The 15,782-nt window shown below is 32.9% G+C and overlaps 1 long non-coding RNA gene and 1 pseudogene across 1 annotated transcript; one reads left to right on the plus strand and one right to left on the minus strand.

Annotated features, from left to right (window-relative positions):
• Positions 1–1,837: 1,837 nt before the first annotated feature.
• LOC115972920 lies at positions 1,838–3,740 on the minus strand. The gene is made up of 2 exons (XR_004087569.1): positions 3,654–3,740; positions 1,838–2,088 (listed from the first exon to the last, which is right to left on the minus strand). It is a non-coding gene; the product is annotated as an uncharacterized LOC115972920 (long non-coding RNA).
• A 4,018-nt stretch (positions 3,741–7,758) lies between these two features.
• Positions 7,759–14,210, plus strand: LOC115972956 (annotated as a pseudogene).
• The last annotated feature ends 1,572 nt before the right edge of the window (positions 14,211–15,782 follow it).

Consider the following 15,782-nt stretch of genomic DNA (forward strand, 5'->3'; position numbering starts at 1 on the left):
CACGTTTGATGGTACCATCCTCACATTATGCAGTACCAACATCACATGTGACTGTATTTTTGTCACATTCGGTGGTTCCTTTATTTTTTTTCTCACATTTGATGATACTATCCTCACATTGCGCAGTACCAACATCACATGTGACTGTACTTTTGTCACATTTGGTGGTTCCTTTATTTTTTCTCACATTTGATGGTACCATCCTCATATTATGTAATACCAACATCACATGTGACTATATTTTTGTCACATTCGGTGGTTCCTTTATTTTTTTTCTCACATTTGATGGTACTATCCTCACATTGCACAGTTCCAACATCACATGTGACTATTTTTTTGTCACATTTGGTGATTCCATTTTTTTTTTCTGACATTTGATAGTTCTATTGTCACATTCGGTAGTACCAACATATCATTTACCAAAAAGTGACTATAATGCTCTTAGAAACTAAAAAATAGACCATAATGCACCTTAAATCTAAAAATTGACTGAAATACCTAGAGTCCCAAAAAATGACCGAAATGACACTGAAACCTTAAAAAATTTCGAAATACCCTTGAAACCTATAAAATGACCAAAATATCTCATAAAACTTAAAAATAACCAAAATACCCCCGAAACCCTCAACAATTACTGGAATAACCTTAGTACTTTAAAAAAAATGACCGAATGATCCTAAAACCTAAAAAATGATAGAAATTACCTTAAAATATAAGAAATGATCGAAAATGACCAAGAAATCTAAAAAAATGACCAAAATACCCTTAGTACCTAAAAAATTACTAAAATGACTTTGAAAACCTTAGAAAGGACTGAAATATCATGTTGAACAGTACTTTTGTCACATTCAGTGAGACCATTTTTTTGTTTTTCACATTTGACAGTTTCATCGTCACATTATGCAATACCAGCATCACGTGTGACCGTACTTTGTCACATTCAATGGTTTTCTTATTTTTTCTCACATTTAATGGTTCCATTTTCACATCAAGTAGTACCAACATCACATCTAATAGTACTTTTATTATATTTGGTGGTACCTTTATTTTTTATCCACATTTGACAATTTCATATTAATATCATGCAGTACCAACATCATATCTGACTGTGTTGTTACTACATTCGATGATAACCTCATTTTTTTACTCACATTTAAAGGTTCAATCATCACATTACACAGTATCAACTAGGGATGGAGAGAGACTTGGATGTTCAGGGGCAATGCCCCCACCCCCCCCCAACCCAATTATTTATAAAAAAAATATTATTATATACATAGGTACTAATTTTAGCAACTTTGTTCCATAAGATTACACTTAGAACAGTGATGCCTAGATCTTCAAACCAAGCTCAAACAATAAATTTTTAAGAGTGTGGGCTTCTAAGTTAGGTGCAATACTGAGATAATCACAAATTTAAGACTAATAGAACCTAAGTAACAAATAGGAATGAATAGACCAACCATTAAGTGTAAACTCTTCCTTGGGCGGGTCCGAGGATAGATCTTGTATTGATAAGTAAGGTTGATATTACTTTACAGGGTAATTCTCTGTTCTCACACTTGTTTTCTTTTTTCTTGGAAAACGTTTATTCCCTTCTTTTTGGGGGGTTCCTTTCCTTATATAGCCTATTTCCTTGTATCTCAACCCTCCATCTATACATTTTAGGGGAACTCTTTGAATGCTTGTCCCATTAGGATCCTTTTGGAGGTGGTAGCTTGACAATTACCATAGCATCTAAGAGGGAAAAATTTGATTCAACAGTTGTACAGAGAATCTAAAATGACTTAAAAGTTAGAGAAAAGCAACAAGAATGAATCGCAAATACTTATCTCTATTGAATAATGAACACATCCACAATGGAGGATATGGACAACTATATTAGCCCAAAGAAGGATATGAAGTTTATGAACAACTCAACTTTATAAGCTATTTGAAAATTCCAGCCAAATACAGGGAAAAAGTAGAAAGGAATGTCTGAAGAAGAAAAAAATTTACAACCAAATACTTCAGTTGCATTCTTTCACATGTGTTGGTTTCTTCTGCAAGCGTCTCCCACACGTTTGCCATCTTCTCTGCATATCATGCCTATAAACAGGCATGTATCATTATCAGAGAAAAAAATTTCTCTTATTAAGTGTATAATGTAGCATTATTATTATTCGGGGCCACATATTGCCAACGTCAAAAAAAGGAACCTAATTTACAACAAATCCTCTCAACACAACAATAAATTTGGTGCCAATCTACCAGAAGCAACTTAGAATTTTAAATCCTACATCACAATTTATGTTGCCACACGTTTAACAATCAAGTAATAATAAGCTCTCATTATATGTACTTAATACATAAACAGAAGAGGCATCAGGCCTCCTAGTGATGATTTTCCAACAACAATACAACTCTTAGTTTTTACCTAGCAAACCCAAAAGGAGGCCACATTGCATTTGATTGGAAAAATACCACATCTTCAAACATCTTCGATACCAAGAAGTAATCAAAATAAAAAATATTATAAGTAGAAGGTGATTAGAATTATAAGCTAGCCAATACAATTGCATACTTGTCAGTCTACCCTACTTGTATCCAAATTAAATAACAGCACTGAAGCCTGTAGCTTACAATAAAAAGGGAACCACATAAAATCAACAAATATTTGCAGAAGGCATCAAGGAATAACTTGTCAACTATAAACAAAGAGTATTTACTTTGCCAGCAAGGGTTGTGAACATTTTACATTTAGTGGACAAAAATCATAACTCCAAAAGGAACTTAAGAAAACAATGAGGAACAAAATCAACACAAAACACACAAATGAAGTGAAAGCTACGTTCTTTATTAAATCAAACTTTCAAGTCCTAGGCACAAAACCGAAGGAAACAAGCGAGCCAAATAATTTCACAACAATAATTAAAATGAAAGACAATTTCAGATTACCTTTACTCTAAGTGCTTACTCATTTCTTGATATTGTTGATGGTTCTTATCCATGTCCAGAAAAATTTTTCAGTCATGATAAGGGATTGCCTACCACACAAGAAAATCCAGATTTTCTTCAATGGTGCATAAAGATCGAGCTTTAATGATAATTGCTCTCTATCATCAGGGCAAGACACCAATTATTTTTTGGTTAGGCAGGATTTGAACCCCATGTCTCTTATTTTAAGACAAGATACTAGTTCCCAATTCAAACAAACCAAGATCCTATGAGAATGTCAATTATTTTCCAATGAGTGAATGTCAATTTGCAAACTAATTCAACTTGCACTAGAACCAGAGAAAAGTGTGTGTGTGTGTGTGTGTTTGTATTGTATTCATGGGAACCAAGGACCACAATATAAACGAACAAGATCATGAAAGGTAAGCCACGAAAGTTTACTAATACAAACAAGAAAAGGGGGAACAAAATTGATGTGTTCAAAAAAAAAAAAAATTTCCAAGAAATCTATGCTAAAAAAACTAATGCTGAAATATTGTGCTTCAGTAATGGATCCGAAGGATCTAAAATCAATGATATCCAAACACCAAAACCATATATTATGGAGTTTAGAGTTCCAAATTCATTCAAATACACGAAACAAAAAATTGCAAAAATAAAGAAAGAATACAACGAAGTTTGAAATTTCAAACAAAAAAACAAGTTAGAGTTCACACCTTGCCAATCTTGAACTTCATGGAAGTAGTCTCGAGCATCATCTTCGTTGACATTGCCTCTGAATTGAAAGAACGAGAGAGAGAACGCAACATCTATTTTCTTTTTCTTTCTTTTTTTTAGCTTTTATACTATAACTTGTTCTAACGGTAATCGGTAAGCCACTAAAACTCAGTTAAACGGCCAGGATTAAAACCTTCAGAATTAATGGTCCAAATATGGGTGGGTACCGTACCCCTACAAAAAACAAGTGGGCACCGTAGAATGACCCGGACAGTCTATTGTACATCATTTTTTATTTAAACTAGTCGCTAATCCGTGCGATGCACGGGATAGTTAAACAAAATCTATACACATTCACTTTTATTGGTACAATCATTTGAAAATAATTCTAACTAATACACAAATGTAAGAGACACATTGACTTACTATTTAAAGTATCATTTTAAAGAATTTACACATATTGTGCAACTGAGCCTTAATTTCTCATCAACAATAAAAACATGGAAATTCAAAACATGGAAAGAAAATAAAATTACAACAATTAATTCTATTATCTTTCATGCTATACTTTGTAATTGTACGAAATTAAGTCAACTCAATTTAAGTAGTTGTAATAAAATTGACTTCTACTATTCTCTATTCTATAGAGATATGAACATATTGGATTTCTCAAACAATTACCGGTATTGCAATAAAATGATTTATTATTGAAAATAAGAAACAAAGAAAATCTGTCTATAGCTTAAGAAACACAATATACTAAAATTAAAGAGATAAAATTTTTGGAGGACAAAATATTATAGATAATTTTAGAAACAGATTATACGCTTAAAAGGGTTAGTAATTTATAGCACTTACCCCCCACTATTAGTATACAGACACCAAGTGCGATCATTGTAACCCTTTGAAAGAACCTTCCCCAATTGGACCCTATCAAAAAAAAAAAAAAAACACCCAATTAACAAAATTGATCCAAAAGGGTCTAAAATGCACACAAAATCAATTCTAAAAACAAAAATATGAGACAAAGTAATTACTTTCCGCTGCCAATGAAATCGTATTTTGTATTGCTGTTCCAAATTGCAACACTTATCTCTTTAAAGCCTTCAATTAACGAAAACACAAACTTCTTTTGGAATACCGGAGTATTATGACCATCTATACACACACACACACAAAAACAAAATCAGCATAACTCACTATTACTCTATATAAGCCTCAAAAATATAAAGAGAAATTAAAGGGAGTTGAATTTTTACGTTTGGAGAGAGAGAGAGTTTGTAGAAACTGTGGCTTTATATTTTTTTAACTTGAGAGAGGGGTAAGGTTGCTAGGGTTTTGAGGTGTTATAATGTTTTTGTTTTTATTTTTATTTTTATTTTTTAAATATTGTGCTGACGTGGAAAAATGTGATACCAGCAGAGGCTTCGGTTATATATATATATATATATAGATAACCATTTTTCTCACTTTTAAATTATTTCATACCAACCCACCTGAACACACACACTCTCTTTTTTATTTTTCATTTTTTTTATAAACATTCTTATCTATGTCTTTCTTCTTCTTCTTCTTCTTCTTCTTTTGCAATTTGGGTTTGATTATGGGCAGTGATTTTGGGTTTGCAGTGATTTCTTCTTCTTTTTCTTCTTCCTCTTCTTCTTCTTCTTTTTCAATTTGGGTTTGTTTATTTATGTGGGTTTAATGAGTTTAGGATCTAGATTTAGAATGAGTTTGAAGAATTTGATGATTTGTATAGATTTGCAGAACATGTTGTTGGATTCAAGATAAGATAGAGGGGGACTAGAGAGAATCGGATGAAAGAGGAGAGAGAAAATTAGATACACGGTTATTGTAGCAATAATGGATATGCATAGTATTATAGATGGAATGATATAGGTAGATTTTGAGCAAAAATGTGTAACATTGTGCACTTTTTCTATTTTGCACCTACAGATGTAATCGCTCTTACTATTCGTATGCAAATATATTTTTTAAAACTTTTTTTACTCATATATTCAAATAGAGAGAGTAATAAATAATTGATAAAGAAATACTATTTAAATGAAATGTACTGTAATATAGATCATCTGATGTGGGTATTTTTTAAAAAACAATTGTATAAAATAAAAAATTAGATTATTACGTGAATGGTCTTAGTATAAATAAAGTGCAAGTATATCCTACTATGTAGACTATGAAGTACACTAATACAAGGAAGCATAAATATATTAGTTTAACGGGCCAAAGAAAAATTCTTGTATCCCAAAGGATGGACTCAAGACATGGTAAACTTTTAGGGTCCATTTGGTTGGAGAGGTGGAAAAGTAAAAGGATAGAAAAATTTTTAATTTCTCTCCTTTTTATTTGGTTGGGAGTGAAAAAGTGGAAAGATGGAAAAAGTGAGTTTATATAAATTTACTTATGTACCCTTCTTAAAAATGATGCCCAAAGGCAACTTCTAAAGAAAAAAAAAAAAAAAAAAAAAAAAAAAAAAAAAAAAAAAAAAAAGGAAGAAGAAGAAGAAGAAGGAGGAGGAGTAGGCAACTTAGGAGGAAGGAAAAGAAACATAATGAAAATAAATAAATAAATAAAGGGTGAAGAAGAGCAATGTACAAACAAAGACATGTGCATGGGCGGTGCTACACTATTCTCAAGGGGCTCAAATGAACCCCCTGACTTCCAAAAAAAAAGTTATATATAAAAAAAAAAAAAAAAAAAATTTGTTAGTTTAATACTATAATTTTTTTCTTAAAAATATATTTGCACACCCTGACTTAAATTTTACGCACCCTTATTACAAGTATTTCCAACTCTAAGAATAAAAAGTAAGTGTTTGTGAATTATAAGTGTCACTATTTTTTTAAAATTTATATTATGTGTGTGAGTGTGTCTAATATTGATTGTGTGTATTACTTTTTGTTATAATATTATTTATGTGAATTATGATGTGTGTGGATGTTTGTGTGTACATTACAATATAAATATATATAATTTAATAATTAGGAAATAGATATGGTTTGTTACATATGTGTATATTGTTATCATGTTATAATAACTTTTTGTTATAAAATTAGTAAAATTCAAGAAAAAAAAATGTAAAATTAGTGATTGCCCAAGCATTTGATTGGTTAAGTAGGCACTAGAGTATAATTTTATGTATGAAGGAGTGTGCGTCAATAATTAATACAAAGCCAATGAGTTTAGTTTAGTCATTTAGTTTAAATAATTTTATAAAAACAATAACAAATAGATAATAAAAGTTGCATAAAAATAAAAATGTTAGATAAACTTAACAAAATAAAATGATTATAGGCTCATAGCTACCCACATTGGTAATAGATACTTATAATGAACTATCATATAACAATTCAAAATTTGAATACTTGTAGAAGGAAATTGTAAAACTTCATGTATTAATTTTTTTTTTTTTTTTGGTCGATAACTCGATATATTTAAGTTCTTTTTTTATTAAAAATTTTTAATGAACCCCCTAAACAAAATTCCTAGAGTCGCCACTGGGCATGTGCAAGTGCACATGAGCATTTTTGTCTATTAAGCAATCCTATTTTCTCCCTTTAGTTTTCTCTCTACTTTGGAGAGAAAACTTTTTGGTTGGCCCAAGGAGAAAACATCTAAGTCCCACCATTTATTTTCCTTTCTCCCCACCCAACCAAACACACTCCAAAAAATTTTCCTTCCCATTTTCTCTCCAAAGTTTTCCATCCATCCTATTTCACCTCCAAACAAATGGAGGAAAGGCATGATCAACAAGAGTTAAGTACACCGTACGCCCAGAGTTAGATGTTGGAGGAAAATCTTCAGCCTAGCTAACTTTTGTTGAAATGTGCAATACACTCTGAGTCTGATTCACATGAATATAAGGTCTATGGTTAACTAAAGACTTTTTTTGATAAACTGGTTAACTAAAGACTTGGTTGATTGTTAGATCTCTTGTAAAGACTTGGTTGACTGTGAGACTTGCTTACAAAACTTCGAATTGATACCCCGAGAATTCCCCAATTGCACACAACTTAGGTCCTCTCACAGTCAAGAGATATAAGAATCACATTAGAAAATAAAACCCCTTTCACCAATTCAACTATGGATTTGAATTCCATTATGTTTCAAGGTACCATCTTACTTATTCTATTCTCTTGGTGCACCAATGCAGCTGATAGCATTACTCAATCCCAAACAATCAGTGAGGGCAGAACTTTGGTGTCAGCAAATGGAAGCTTTGAACTAGGTTTCTTTAGTCCAGGTAGTTCCACCAATCGTTACTTGGGAATATGGTACAAGAATATCCCAGTTAAAACTGTTTGTTTGGGTAGCAAACCAACGCAACCCAATCAAAGACTTGTCTGGTGTGTTGATGATAAACAACACTGGCAATCTTGTTCTTCTCAGCCAAAATACTACCAGTATTGATTCGTATGCAAATTCAACAAAACAAGCTTCGAATCCAATAGTACAACTTTTGGATTATGGGAATTTATTAATAAGAGATGAGAATGATGGAAATTCAGGAAACTATTTATGGCAAAGCTTTGATTTTCCTACTGATACATTGTTACCAGGAATGAAGCTTGGATGGGACTTAAAATCCGGTCTTGTCTGGACTTTATCAGCATGGAAGAATTGGGATGATCCATCTCTTGGAGACTTTACCTGGAGAATGGAACTTCATGAAAATCTTGAAGTAGTTATGTGGAAAGGCTCAGAGGAGTACTACTGAAGTGGCCCGCAGAATGGCCTTAGATTCAGTGGTGCACCGGATTTAAGGCCCAACCTCGTTTTCAAGTTCAATTTCGTCTCCAATGAGAACGAGGCAAACTATGAGTACCACACCTCAGATAAATTAGTAATCTCAACAATGGTTATGAACCAAACCAACTATTCCTGTCAACGATTCATATGGATTGAAGCAGATTCAACTTGGAGCATGTATTCATCTGTGCCAAGAGACAACTGTGACAGTTACAACCTTTGTGGTCCCTATGGAAATTGTATCATTGGTGATTCACCAATCTGTCAGTGTTTAAAAGGATTCCAACTAAATCACAACAAACATGGAAACAATGAACTGGTCTCAAGGATGCATACGCAGGACACAATTGAGTTGCCAAGGTAAAGATAAAGATGGGTTTCTAAAATTTGGTGGGCTCAAGTTACCAGATGCTACAAACTCTTGGGTGAGCAAAAATATGAGCATTGAAGAATGCAGGATCAAATGCTTGAACAATTGTTCATGTATGGCTTATACAAATTCAGATATCAGAGGAGGAGGTAGTGGTTGTGCCATTTGGTATGGAAATCTAATTGATATTAGACAACTTTCAGCTGGTGGGCAGGATCTGTATGTTCGAATGCTTGCTTCAGAGTTAGGTATGTACAAGCTTAGTTTTGTTGTCTGATTTCTTGTTTCTCTTTGGATTATTTGTTGCCATAGGTTCTTTTTTTGGGGGGGGGGGGGTTGGTTGTTCATACTGACCCAGGAAAGGCCAAAGATGAGCAAAAGACAAGGGTCATAGTGATAGTTATAGTTGCAGTTGCCGCTGCCATAATTTCTGGGATGCTCTTAATTGCCTATCTCATTTGCAAAAGAGGGAAAAAGTTCAGAGGTAATATTACTTTCTATGACCTTCAGAAAACATATTGCCATATTGTTTAATTAAGCTTCTTATTACAAATGTATTGAAGAGTTACTAATTTTCCGAACAGCAAAAATATGAAATGTGCGTAGCCATTTGGTCATAATCAAATTGCATTGCAGAGTGAAGAATTTATTATAGATATAACCAAGATTAAGATTTAGGGTCTGTTTGGATACCGCTTATTTGCTGAAAACTGAAAACTTATTGCTAAAAACACTTTAGCAAAATAATTTTTTAAAGGCAAAATATTGTAGCAAAACCCATGGCTGCATTTTTCAATTCTTGGTGGTCCGTAAACAGTACCCATGAGACCTACTAAGAAAAAGGCAAAACGCAGAAAACGCTATACGCAAACACACGCTTAATCAAGATTTTCTTTAAACTTGACCGTGTAGTTTCTATATCACTTGCCAACCCCGACTCGAGTTAGAAACATAAATATAATTTCATCAAAATTACGGATTCCTTGTTTTTAATTAAATACTTGCCTATAACCCACACAATATGCAGTTAGGATTTGTAATGTTTTCACTAATGTTATTTTACATTCTTGACATTATATCTATATTTAGTCGTCGCAAAATGGAGAGTCTGTTCGGGTTCAAGTCTAAAATGGTTATTTTAAACGGGTTAAAAGCAAGTCAAGTTGGGTTGGACTGGGTCGGCCTATATTTTTTCATATGAATTTTTTTATTATTTTTAAAACGTGTATTTTCCACTTGGCAAGCCATGTATTTTCCACTTGAATTCACCACCTATATCAAAAAATAGCTTAGCTCAACAAATTGACACTTTGTTTAATATTTTTTATAAAATTATACAAATTCCAATATTATTGACCTAAATAAAATAGCACAAACACAAATGTGTCTAGTCTATTACACAGTATCAACATTCCAAAATAGAGAATAAAATTACAAATGCCCTATTGAATAACTAATTTGACAAAGAATAAAAAGATATAAGAAATTTACTATCTTGAAAACTAATTTTATAATTAGATATCTTGAAAATAAATCTAATAGTTATGTTTAATTTTAGATGCAATGTGGTTGATATTCTATTTCAATTTGAGAATATACATCAAAATTTGATTGTTTAATTATTTATACATGATCTTTTTTATGAATATAATGTTATTGTTAAGTAACACACACTCCAGGAAACATCATTTTTTTTAATTTTGAAAAGCCATTTATTTTGGCTATGAACCTGTAACAAAATAGGCCTCAGCATCCATAGTTTATGCTAGTTTTGTTGATATATTTTAGGTTCACTTTTTTCACACTTATGAATGCTTCTCATACATGCCTATAATTTCAAATATATGTTTTTAACTCTACTGTAATCAAATTATCTTGACATATACTTTATCATTTGATATCTAAAAATATTTACTTGTCACGTTATTCAAGTGAGAAGAATACCTCAATTATTAATCTTTCAATTCACTTGCATGTAACTGGATAAAGGTTTCAATTGTTTTCTTAAGGCCACTGTATTTGAATGAAATTATATATATATATATATATATATATAGAGAGAGAGAGAGAGAGAGAGAGAGAGAGAGAGAGAGAGAGAGAGAGAGAGAGAGAGAGATCCAAAAAATGTTAAACAAATTGATTTTAAAAAATAATAATAATCACGTGGCACTAACATTATATTTGTCAATTGTATTTGAGTTGTGCATTGTAAAGCCCAAAATAAACAAGTAAATCAACCATGTCTTAATTTTATTATTATATTTATCCAATTTTTAAAATAAAAAAAAAAAAAATTGGTCGGGTCACAAGTCTACCCGTTTTTACTCATTCGGTCAGGTTGTCAGGTCCAACCCATTTTGCCACATCTACTATATTCAGTTGAGGGAGAATTTGAACTAGAATTGGACAATACCATTTTAAATGTATAGGTTTGGGTTGTGACTTGTGAGTCAAAAAGATTACATTATCATATCAAGAGCATGGATTGGAACGGACTTGGTATAGGTCGAAACCATGGTCATATTTGCAATACATTTACAAATAATATACGATTTTATTAGTATTGTTAATAGAATTAGCCCCTCCTTAGCTTTGCCACTGACCATTGCCACAATAAGTTGAGCAATGTCATTTAATTAGTAAAATCATGCTTTTCATATTATTGGTAAATTTCCAAGTTATAGTTATGGCTTATGGGCCTTATGGCTTGGTTAATTGGCTTCCAATCAAGTTATGATTTGGCTTGATTAATATGCATTTAGTCCAAATGATTTATAGCTATCCTATATATTTATTTATTGGATAATATAAATCATATTTTACTTTAATCAGAGAAAATGGAGAACAACATGATCATAGATCGGAGCATTAGAAGCCAAAGAAAAGATTTGGAGCTCCCATTCTTTGACCTGGCTACAATGGAAAAGGCCACAGACAATTTTTCAAGCAACAACAAGCTTGGGGAAGGTGGATTTGGACCTGTATACAAGGCAACTTACAGTGTTGTAGTTTAAGGGCCTCAAGCAAAAATAGCTCTTATCATATTCACTATATAGTAACCTTCCTACAAATGTGAATTTTTAGGGTACACTAATAGATGGACACGAGATTGCTGTAAAGAGACTTTCACAAAGTTCTAGACAAGGATTGAATGAGTTCATAAATGAAGTAATATTGATTGCCAAACTTCAGCATCGAAATCTTGTTAGGCTTCTTGGTTGTTGCATTCAAGGAGAGGAGAAAATGCTAATCTATGAGAATATGGCCAACAAAAGTTTGGACTCCTTCATTTTTGGTTTGAATCCCTCAAAACATAATTATTATTTTAGTTAGATAAGTAATTTTGTTATGAATTTTCCAAAGAATATACAACCTGATACTTTTAATTTGTTTTATAGTTCAGGGTGACTCTTGATAACATAAATGTGAAACTTGTCAGATCAAGCAAAAGGCAAAATTCTACCTTGGTCTAAGCAGTTCCACATTATTAATGGCATTGCTTGGGGGCTTCTCTATCTTCATGAAGATTTCAAACTAAGGATTATACATAGAGATCTTAAAACAAGTAATGTATTACTTGATAGTGAGATAAACCCAAAAATATCAAATTTTGGCTTGGCTAGAACATTTGAAAGAAATCAAATTGAAGGAAATACAAATAGAGTGGTTGGAACTTAGTAAGTATCAATTTAAAATACTTTAAATAGAGTCTATATTTATTACTAATTGACATGTTTTATTCTTAATGATGTTTTGCAGCAGTTACATGGCACTTGAGTATGCCATTGATGGACTTTTCTCAGTAAAATCTGATGTCTTTAGTTTCGGAATGTTATAACTAGAGATAGTAAGTGGAAAGAAGAATCGAGGGTTTTACCATCCAAACCATAGTCTTAATCTCATTGGACATGTGAGGATCCAAAAACTTTATATGTAAATTTTACATATAATGCTTTCTAAAATTATATATATATATATTTATATATATATTACATATAATGAACCAATTATTGATAGAAGGTTGTGAATGTTCAATTAGTGTATAAAACACCTATGAACGTTTAGACCCCAATTTACAGATTACCAAAACAAGCTTATAATCAAACAATGTATGTGTAGAATATGATAATAAGCCAAAACAGAACTATTAAAACAATCTATACCATAATTAATCACAACCACAGCAGTAATTAAAAGGCAAAGATTAAGGGAAGAGAGATGCAAACACAAAAACAACACAGCGATGTGTTATCAAAGAGGAAACCAAAGTCCTCGGCGTAAAACCTTTCCGCCGCCCTCCAAGCAGTCAATAATCCACTAGAGAATAAAGTTGGGATACATGAATAGCAGAAGATCCTCCAAGCCTAATCTACCCGATGTACCTAAGCCCTCCAAGCTTCTTGCTCCAACGAGATTACGCCGAACCTTTGTCTTTTCTAGGTTACCGGATCCCGCAATTAGCCCATTACATCAACCAATATCAATTGGTCCCTTCCTAACTGCTTCCAAGCACCAAATAACCTTCTCACAAATATGGGTATGGTGAGATAAGGATTTGGCTAAAAGTACCTCTCAAGGATGTATCAATGGAGAGGGTGAGAGTAAAGGAATTTGGAGAATCAAAGGATGAAGATTGTGGATGAGTCAGTCTTGTTTTTCTCTAGGGCTTCTCTCTCAAAATTCTCTCTGGAAGATCTCTACAATACGTGAGTATATGGGAATTTATACTAGTGTGTGTTTGGAATGCGAAAGGTCAGGTTTTTAACAAATAGAGCTATCTGGCGACTCGAGCTCGCGACTGGAATGAGTCACGAGCTAACTGCCTAGCTAGACTGAAAGTTTTGTCTTGTAGTGCTCCAGCTGGAGTGACTCTTCAGCTCTCCTACATGCTTCACACGTGTGCCTCTTTTGATGACTAGCCAGTCACGAGCCAATCGAGAGATCTAGTCGCGAGGCCCTGCTAGAGTGCACACTCTGCTTTTCTTCACACTCTCTCATACACTATCCTTACATGATTTTCACCTAAATACAAGGTTTCTAAATGCTGAATTACAAGTAAATTGGCACGAAATAAAGCCAACAAAATGGTTGATTAAATTCAACATTACAGGTTGCAATTTTTTAGGCATGGAAATTATGGAGAGAAGGCAAGCCTTTGGAACTAATTAATATGTGCTCAGACAACTCTTGCACTCTACCAGAGATGTTGTGTTGCGTCCATGTTAGTGTCTTATGTGTGCAACAACTTCCTGAGGATAGGCCCAACATGTCATATGTGGTTATGATGTTAGGCAATGAGAGTTTACTACCTAAACCTAAAGAACCTAGTTTTCTTATAGGAAAATATTCACTTGATGTGGATTCCTCATCGAGCAAACATCAATTGTCTTCAACAAATGAAATATCTATTACATAACTAGAGGCACAATAGAGGATTATTCTATTATATGTACCATATTGCATATCCTATAATCAATATTGTTCGCTATAATTCTAGTAACTTATTATACTAGAATTCCAATACTCAAGTTTGTTGTTTGACACTTGGAATTTGAGATTCATTTTCATAAGTCAAGCATTTTGAATTCTTCTTAAATAATGTTGGGTTCAAGGTTGGCCCTATTGGAATATATCAATTACCCAAATTGTTTATACAAAGATTGAATTAAGGTACAACCACATCGCCAATCTTGACCAGTCTTGAGTTTAATGTAGCAGAAACTAAATTTGACACATGCAATATGGTCATGATGGGGAAAATAGGTGGTTTAAAGGCATCCACCAAATTTAAAGAATCCACTAACAAAGATTAAGATTACAAGTACAAGGAATTTCCCGATCCCAAAGTATCTACCTATAATAGAACTTACTAAGCTATCTAAGTGTAGCTCCAACCCAGTTGGACTACTCTTTTTAGTGAACTTCTTCACTGTGCACAAATATTCAATTCTTAATTGACTTCATAATCAACCTTCTTGATTGAAGAAGTTGTAGGTGCAAATTTCTTCACTAAAAACACGCTCTAACATAAACCAGAAGTAGTTTGATATAAAAACCTAAGGCACACAAGGTGGCAGAAACTTCTCCAAGTATTTGTGTGTTCTCTTTATGATAACAGCTCTAAAAATATTCTTATATACCCTTGGAAAGCGTAGTTCATGAATCCGAAGTGGACCAGGTCATTATGGTTTGAAACTGAAAATTTTGTTTTAGTTTTCCCACTACTCGATCGATCAAGTGGAGTTGAGCTAGGAGTCAAGTTTGATTAAAGCTTGATCAATCATGAGGAGTCTAGCTAGGAGTTGAGACAACAAAACTCCTATGATCTTGAGCAATTTTCTTACGTCTTCAAAATCATTCTTTAACACTAATATAAACACTAAAAACTAAAGACTCAATTAAATCAGAATTACCATTGAGTTTTATGAGTTTTGATGATTTTTGTTTGAGAAAGAAAGGAAGAAGGAGGAGAAAAGGGAGTTGTGTGATTCGAATGTTTTTTTTTTCTTCATGAGATTGAGAGTTGAGGATGTATGGAGAAGGAATGAGAGAGTGAGACAGGAGAAGGAGAATAAAGAGGAGAAGAAGAGAAATGTTTTGTAACTATTGAGGAAATGATGAGGTGGGGGAAGAGATTGAAAACAACTAAATGGTCTTCAACCCCTTGGGACTTTAGGAGAGTCATATACATGGCCTCCATCCTCTCACTTATCTTCTTATTATCCACCTTTATCCTCTCTATTTTCTTCTTCTGCTCATATTCAGCCTTGTCATGCTCATCTCATTTAGTGTCCTCATAGTTATCTTCCAAATTTTCATCTCGAACAACATTTTTCTTTCCTTTTCCCTTTTCCAACTTGGATAACCTATCCATGATGCTCTTCAGCATCCCTTCCATATGGGCATCATGATTACCTGCCACTTTCTTCTTCGACCATTTCTTGGATGATGTCTTGACTAGTAGTAGGAACTTAAACAATGGAAACTT

This window comes from Quercus lobata, unplaced genomic scaffold (assembly GCF_001633185.2).
Source record: "Quercus lobata isolate SW786 unplaced genomic scaffold, ValleyOak3.0 Primary Assembly Scq3eQI_100, whole genome shotgun sequence".
NCBI classification, from domain to species: domain Eukaryota; kingdom Viridiplantae; phylum Streptophyta; class Magnoliopsida; order Fagales; family Fagaceae; genus Quercus; species Quercus lobata.